The sequence below is a fragment of the Zingiber officinale genome, chromosome 4B (genome assembly GCF_018446385.1).
Source record: "Zingiber officinale cultivar Zhangliang chromosome 4B, Zo_v1.1, whole genome shotgun sequence".
In the NCBI taxonomy this organism is placed as follows: domain Eukaryota; kingdom Viridiplantae; phylum Streptophyta; class Magnoliopsida; order Zingiberales; family Zingiberaceae; genus Zingiber; species Zingiber officinale.
Window position 1 is genome coordinate 26,834,203 of NC_055993.1, and position 7,777 is coordinate 26,841,979.

The following is a 7,777-nucleotide window of genomic DNA, read 5'->3' on the forward strand; positions in this document are numbered from 1 at the left end:
TGAAATTTCAGCTGGAAGTTGGGTTTTGTGGATTTCTAAAGGTTTGGAACTCTCAAAGACATTGTTGGTGCAATGGTCAAGGGGGAGTTGACCTTTAGGGGGAGTTTTACCTAATTGTCAAGAGGAGTTGACTTTTAGGGGGAGTTTGTACTCCTTAAGACTTTTGAGGATTAGTGATATGGGATTATCACTAAGTTGATTGTTGAGTTTAGTATCAAGGGGGAAATTAAGAGTTTCAATGAAAGGTATGAGATTTTCATTAGGAAGAAACTCTTGACCTTGATACCCTCCTTGTTCTTTTTGATGTGTGTCAAAAAGGGGAGAGTGTTCATTGGAGAATTATTGGAGAATCCAAGTTAGGTTATCGGGTTAACCTAAGCTAGGGAAAGAATGTCAAGGAATGTTCAAGGAAGAACATTGGAATTCTTTTTGATGTATGTCAAAAAGGGGGAGAATTATTGGAGAACCCAAGTTAGGTTATCGGGTTAACCTAAGGGGAGAATGTCCAGAGAATGTTCAAGGAAAGAACATTGGACATTGGAAGATGATTGAAAACCTAAGTTAGGTTATCGGGTTAACCTAACTTGATTATGGTTTTGTCAAACATCAAAAAGGGGGAGATTGTTGGTGCAACCTTAGGTCAAGGTTGACCTGGTTGACCTGACTCGAGTTGACCTGACTCGAGTTATATTTTGATGTTTGACTTAGGAAGATTGTTGGTGCAACCTTAGGTCAAGGTTGACCTAGTTGAGTTGTATTTTGATGTTTGACACTCGTGGAAGAGTTGTATTCTTGATATGGGACAAGAATAGATGTTTGGGAGAGTATTGGTGCAACCGTAGGTCAAGGTTGACGTTGACCTGATTCGGAAAAAAGTCCAAGTATGGAGACTTGGCATCGGAAAAGTCCAAGCAGGAGCTTGGCACGCGAAAAGTCCAAGTATGGAGACTTGGTACGGAAAATCAAGCAAGGAGCTTGGCACGAGGGAAAGTCCTAAGCGGGATGTTAGGCGGTTGGAAAGTCCGGTGAGTGAAGCCAGCGGTGAGAAAGTCCTAATCGGGATGTTGGCGTGTGGAAAGTCCCGTGAGTGAAACCAGTGGGAAAGTCCTAACGGGATGTTAGGCGGTTGGGAAAGTCCTGGTGAGTGAAACCAGGCAAGGAAAATCCAGATGGATCGGGGATGATCGGACTTGGTGTTGAAAAGTCTAAGTGGGTCAAAGGATTGGCCGGACACTTAGCGGGGAGTGCTAGCAGGTCAAGGGAGTGACCGGATGCTAGGCATGATGTACCAACAGGTCAAGGTTGACCGGATGTTGGTGTGGAAGCCTTAGGTTTAGGGTTGAAAAATTTGGATCGGGCTGCAGTATCGAAAACTAGACTGTCGGCACCATCCTGGGCCTCCAGCTCGATTGGAGTTGGCATAGCAACCGTGGACCGACAAGCTCATCGGTAAAGAAGAAGCCTGATCGGCGGTCAGAATCGATCGGACCTGAAGGTCGATCGAGCTCAATGTTCCTCGACTCGGTTCTAGGAATGTGTCGAGTGAGCACCGAATTAGGTGTTCTTCCCGATGAGACCGATCAGGATCTTCCCGATCGGTCCACGACCGATCGGGCTATCGCGAGACCGATACATGTCCGGGACTCTGAAAGTTTATGTCACTAACAACAAGCATGTCCAGCCTACAGTCATATTTTAGAATATTCTAGCCTGTCACATAAACTATTTGCATGCTCGCTTAAGGAAAAATCTTCCTGACCCTTCTTCCTCTGTCTTTGCCAAGGATGTTTTGTTGAGCTCGTCCGAAAGCTTCGCGTGAGCTTCACCGATTGAAACAATTGCTGCTGTTAGAGTTTTTGAAGCTGCTGCTTCATCCGGACTCAGTCGACGAGAAAGCAAGATTGGTAGAGTGCTTGTGTATTCTTATTGTATTTCTTGCTTACTCTTTGTTCTTGTACTCTTTGTTTGCTTTTGCAAACGTTTGTGGCGAGGTTTCTCCACCCACAAGGAGTATATTGTATTAGCCGGTTCTCCGGGGACTCATCCACCGACGGATTGACTGGACTCGTCCACCTTACGGACACGCCGAGGAGTAGGAGCCCTAATCTCCGAACCTCGTTACATCCTCGTGTTAAGGTTTGGTTTTCTTCTCTTTCGTTTCTTTGTATTTTCCGCTGCGCTAACGAATTGTAGGAAGAAACGCGAGAGATTTGGGGTCGGCTATTCACACCCCCCTCTCTAGCCGTACGAAGGATCCTAACAAGGTGAAGTTGTTGATTTCCCAAATCCGCACCCTGGATCAAAATCAACACATTAACCTTTGAGCATAAGACTCAAATCCTGATCCATCACCTGAAACTAAACAACAAATCACTCACCACTCAAGCTGCACAGATTAACAGCCTCAATCCTGTAAATGAGTCAATCCCCTGTTCACAATTAACACTTTAAATCTTAGAACCATAATCAATCCAATGCAGCAAACGAAACAATGGATTTAATTTAGTACGAATCCAATTTATACACTTCTCACCTCAATGCAACACTGTAATCGTTCAGTGAAGAAACTAGAGGCTGCTGAATTGAAGAGAAGCTCTCCATCAATTACTCTCACTAGTTTCCAATTACTAGAGTGTAATCTAAATCCTCAATTAATGAACACACTTTGCATCCAAACCTCAACAAACCTATAACCAAAATCGAAATGTCTTACCCAATTCCTTGTGCCGACACTAGGGTTGAGGAGGAGCAACACCGAAAAGGGGCGGGTCGCCGACGCTAGGCGGTGGCTCGGCTTCACAGAGGAGATCAGAGAAGAGATCTGTGGTGGGTCGACGCTACTCCGTGCGGCGGAGACCTAGGGCAGAGGCATCACAAATCCGCAGAGGGAAAAGGCGACAACACGCAAGGCGACAGTGGGTCGGTGGTGGCAGATTTGTCGCCGGCGCTTGAGGGAAGTGGAAGAAGAAGGCGTCGGGTGTGTGGCTCGGAAGGAAAAGGAGAAAATGGCTCTGCGGCGGGAGAGCAGTGGCGTCGGGCAGAAGGACTGAAGAGGAGGAGAACCGCCGAGCGGTTAGGGCACGGGTCGCAACGAGGAAAGAAGAGGGCGCGCGGTTTCGGCTAGGAAAGGAAACAAAGAAAGAAATAAAAAGAAAAAGAAACAGAAAAAGGAATTATAAATATAAACATTTCCTCGCTTAAATGGGTAGCCCAAAATAGGTTTTCCCGGGGCCCACTTTTATCCCCGTAAACTCGTCCATACGAGTTCCGAAAAATTTCTAAAAATTCGGAAAAATTCTCTTATTATTTTTCACCCTTTTTTCCCGGTATTTTACATATTTCTTGAAGAAATAGAAGTTGTTAGATATTATTTTTAGTAGAATAGTATTAATTTTGATAACTTTTCGAGTTTACAGTTTTGCATATTTAAGTACAGTAGTGTTTGTTTCCATGAAATTTATTCCTTGATTTTGAAGATATGTTAATTTCATAGGATAATTTCTCTTTTAATTTTCAAATAATATGGTCGATTCTGCTCTAGCAGCAAATTCAGTTATTCAAGCTTCGTTAGATTCAAATGAAATGGCAATAGATAAGAGATAAAGTGGATAGTGTGAATAATAATGCGACTGAGAATGATAATTTAAGTCCAAAGTTAAAGAAACAAAAGAGATCTCATGTATGATCAGAAATGATTGAGGTTGAGGATCCAAAAGGTGATAAGTATAAGTGCAAACATTGTTAACTATTCCTTGCAAAAATAAAGTCAGGTACACCTTTGTTACATGATAGAAAATTTTGTATGGAATACATGAAAGAAGCACCTGCCTCATGGATTTCAATGCACGAACATCTATTTACATTATTAGAATATGAAAGTTTTAATATGTTTTGTAGATGTGAAATGTCTGAGTGGACTCGTATATCACGAACAATAAGAAAAATGTAGTGTCCGGAACTAATTGTTTTAATTAAGAAGATTTTTATTTAATCAATTCAGATTTAATTCAAATTGATTTAATTTAAATGGATAGCTTTACTTAGGTTTAATTAATTTAGTTATATTACATCCGAATTTCTATAAAATTTCATGACTTAAATATATATAAAATTTGTATGACTTGAATAGGTATAAGATTTATTTCATCTATATACGTATAAATATATATATATATATATATATATAAAATGTATATACCAAAGGGATAATTTTTTATGTAGCATAAAAAAGAGGGAACTTAGACAAAAATTTATTGTTAGGGGATAAAATCCAAAGTTTGGAAACAGCAAGGTGTATACAAATTTATATGCAACCATTCAAAGGATGAGAGGGATTTGGCACAACCTACATATATATCTTAGAAAGAAAAAAACCTTACTCCCATTTGGTTTGTACGGCCACCTCCCCCAAGCTCCTAGCCTCCACCTTCTTCAAAATCCCGCAGGTCCTAAAGCCTCCCACCCTCACCTAAAGGCCATCGATCCTAAGCTCTAAAGGGAGGAGGAGAGGAAGGAGATTGGTAGCAAAGATTCAGAAGGCATGTTCTATACTTTGCTTAATTCTTTAATTAGTTTCTATAACTTGTGGAATTCGGATCCTATAGCTTTTTATGTTCTTTTCTATTTTTAAGAAGATGATATCATGGTTTAGGTTCCTTTCTCATCTTTACTTGAAAGTTAGCAAGTTTTGATGCTCCAACTAGGTTGTATGGTTTATGAATTTCAGATCATGTAGAGATTATGCACCTCACTATTTTAGGGGATTACTTTCATGTTTTATTGTTCCTTTCTTGTTTTCTAAATGGAGTTAGCAATGGTTTGATGCTCAAATTAGTTTATAGGGTTTATGAATTTCGGATCATGTAGAGTTTATGCACCTCACGGTTTTTAGGAGATTTCTTCATGTTTTAATGAACCTTTCTTTATAATAAATGAAAGTAAGCAAGTTTTGATGCTCTAAGTGGTGCTTGGGATTGGTGTAAGTTTCGGATTCTATAGGAGGGAGTTTAAATTCTATTTTTAGAGTTCATTAATTTTAGGGTCGATTGATGCTAGAGAGGGGGGGGGGACTCTCACAACGCTAACACAAGGGATTTACTTGATATCCACCTCAATATGAGGTGACTAATCCAAGGATCCACACATGCAAGCACTCTCCACTAAGAAAGAAATACTCCTTCTTGGGTAACTACCGGAGGTGGAGAAACCTTGTACGATACTCACACAACATACAACACAACGCAAGAAGAAAAATACAAGTACCCAAAGGAAAAAAACCTCTTCTTGCTTGACCTTGTTGTAGTTGATTGCCTCTTGAACCTTGGAAGTGTTGGGTTTTTCGGACCGCGAAAATCGCTTTTTCCCGTCACGGAAACCCCGAAAGCCCCTAGCCATGGATCCGTGCGAAGAAAATTTATGAAAAACTTACGAGTACGAGTTTACTATCTAGATCTATACTTAGATCTACATGTTTAGAAATTTACCCTTGTAGCGAAGCCCTTCGCGTTCCCGCTCGTCCAAACGGTGCCGGATCTCGAGAGTGTCAAAATAGACACTCCTCTAGAAGTATCCACACGAACTAATTAGGTGGAGAGAAACTAAACAAAGGTGTGCTAGCACCCTTGATCAGCCACGGCAAGAAGAGGAGAGGGAGAGAAAAAATTAGAGCAAGGAAGAGGATGGAATCAAATTGCCTTGAATGAAAAATCAATTTCATTCAACCACAATAAGTGGCCGGCCAAATTGGAGTTGTAACCTCCATTCCTCTTTAATGTGGCCATTAAAGAGAATAGGTTTGTAACCCCCATGAAGTGGCACTCTTTGATGATGTGGCACATCATCATTAGTCCACCTAATGCCAAATCACTAATGATGTGGTAAATAGTCAAGTCAAACTTGACTTTTTCCTCTTCCTCTCAAGTCAAGTCAAACTTGACCAAATCTCTCCCATGGTTGATCTAATCCAACTATTTGATTCAAGCCAACTTAATATAATGAATTTAATTCATTTAATTAAATTGATTCAATGAGTAATAATCTAAATTAGACTCATTGAACACATAAATCAACTTGAGTCCAACTCAATTAGCCCAATTAGGATTACTCTTAATCTAATTTGATTCATCAAATGAATCTAATCCTCTTGGTTCATCATATGAACCTAATCTCCATCTAATTGTCCTTAGTGTGTGACCCTATAGGTTCTTGCAACGTTGGCAATGCCCTAAACCCATTTAGGAGCATAAGTAATGAGCGGTATCTAGCAACACATCATTACTACCCAAGTTATAAGAATGTCGAGATCCGACATCACCTTGTGACTATTAGTTGTGACTCCTCACAAGATATGACAAGTGTCCTTCTATCCTAGACATCTAGATTGATCAATGTGAGGCATAGACCGTGTCATCCTCTGATCAATCTAAATCCTGAACTCCAAGTAGACTCACTAAATCAAATGAGCTCAATATCCTATATTGACTCATTTGGGCATGACCATGCACTTCGTGGTCTCACTCTATCAAGAATACCGATGTCTCTCCCGTCATATAGGAGGGATAGATCCCATCTACATCACTCACATCCCTCTGCATAATTTGTTATATACCCAGTAATCGCTTTTATAGTCCACCCAATTACGGGTGACGTTTGACGAAACCAAAGTACATAACTCCTTATGTAGGGATCTATGGTGACTTCAGGTTTAAGGACTAGTAGTCATACTAATAGCCACATGAGAAAGTATATGACACTCATATAACGATTCATGATACTTTCTCATGGCGGGTCATTCAGTATGCATTCTCTAATGTATACCCATGTGTCAACTTGATATCTCTATATCCATGACTTGTGAGATCAAGTCATCGAGTTGACCTACATGCTAGTCTTATTGCATTAACATTGTCCCTGAATGTTAATACTCGACTAGGAATGATTAAGAGTAGTGTTCCCTATATCATCTCACTATCGGTTCAACTAACCGATTGATATAGGTGAGAACCGTCTAGTCAAGGACATTATTATACTTAGTTTATTTGGCACCAATACAAGTAAGTATAATAACCAAAATCAAAATGCCTTTATTTATATAGAATATGATACAATAACTCCAAAATACAATCATCAAATGATTGGCTCTAGGGCTCTAGCTAACAATCTTCCACTAGCACTAGTGCCAATCAGTGTAGGCTCTAAGCCCAAATGACCTAGTGTGACCATCATGCTTCTTCTGTGCCAAAGCCTTGGTAAAGGGATCTGCGATGTTAGCCTCTGTAGGTACTCTGTAAATCTTCACATCTCCTCTCTCGATGATCTCTCGAATGAGATGGAAGCGCCGTAGTATGTGTTTGGTCCGCTGGTGTGAGTGAGGTTCCTTCGCCTGTGCTATAGCTCCATTGTTGTCACAATAGAGCTTAATGTGGTCAGCAATGCTAGGAACCACCCCAAGTTCAGTGATGAACTTGCGGATCCAAACTGCCTCCTTTGCTGCCTCTGATGCAGCAATGTACTCAGCTTCTGTTGTATAATCAGCTACTGTATCCTACTTCGAACTCTTCCAGCTGACAGCACCATCATTAATGCAAAATACGAACCCCGACTGCGATTTATAGTCATCCTGGTCGGTCTAGAAGCTAGCATCACTGTAACCCTTTACAGCTAGCTCATCATTGCCTCCATATATCAAGAAATATTCTTTAGTCCTTCTTAAGTACTTAAGAATATTCTTGACCGCCATCCAGTGACTTTCACCTGGATCTGACTGGTATATGCTCGT

At 40.6% G+C, this 7,777-nt stretch overlaps 1 long non-coding RNA gene across 1 annotated transcript; it reads right to left on the bottom strand.

Moving 5' to 3' along the window:
* Positions 1-2,262: 2,262 nt before the first annotated feature.
* LOC121977462 lies at positions 2,263-2,651 on the bottom strand. The gene is made up of 3 exons (XR_006110847.1): positions 2,534-2,651; positions 2,379-2,429; positions 2,263-2,294 (listed from the first exon to the last, which is right to left on the bottom strand). It is a non-coding gene; the product is annotated as an uncharacterized LOC121977462 (long non-coding RNA).
* Between the last annotated feature and the right edge of the window lie 5,126 nt (positions 2,652-7,777).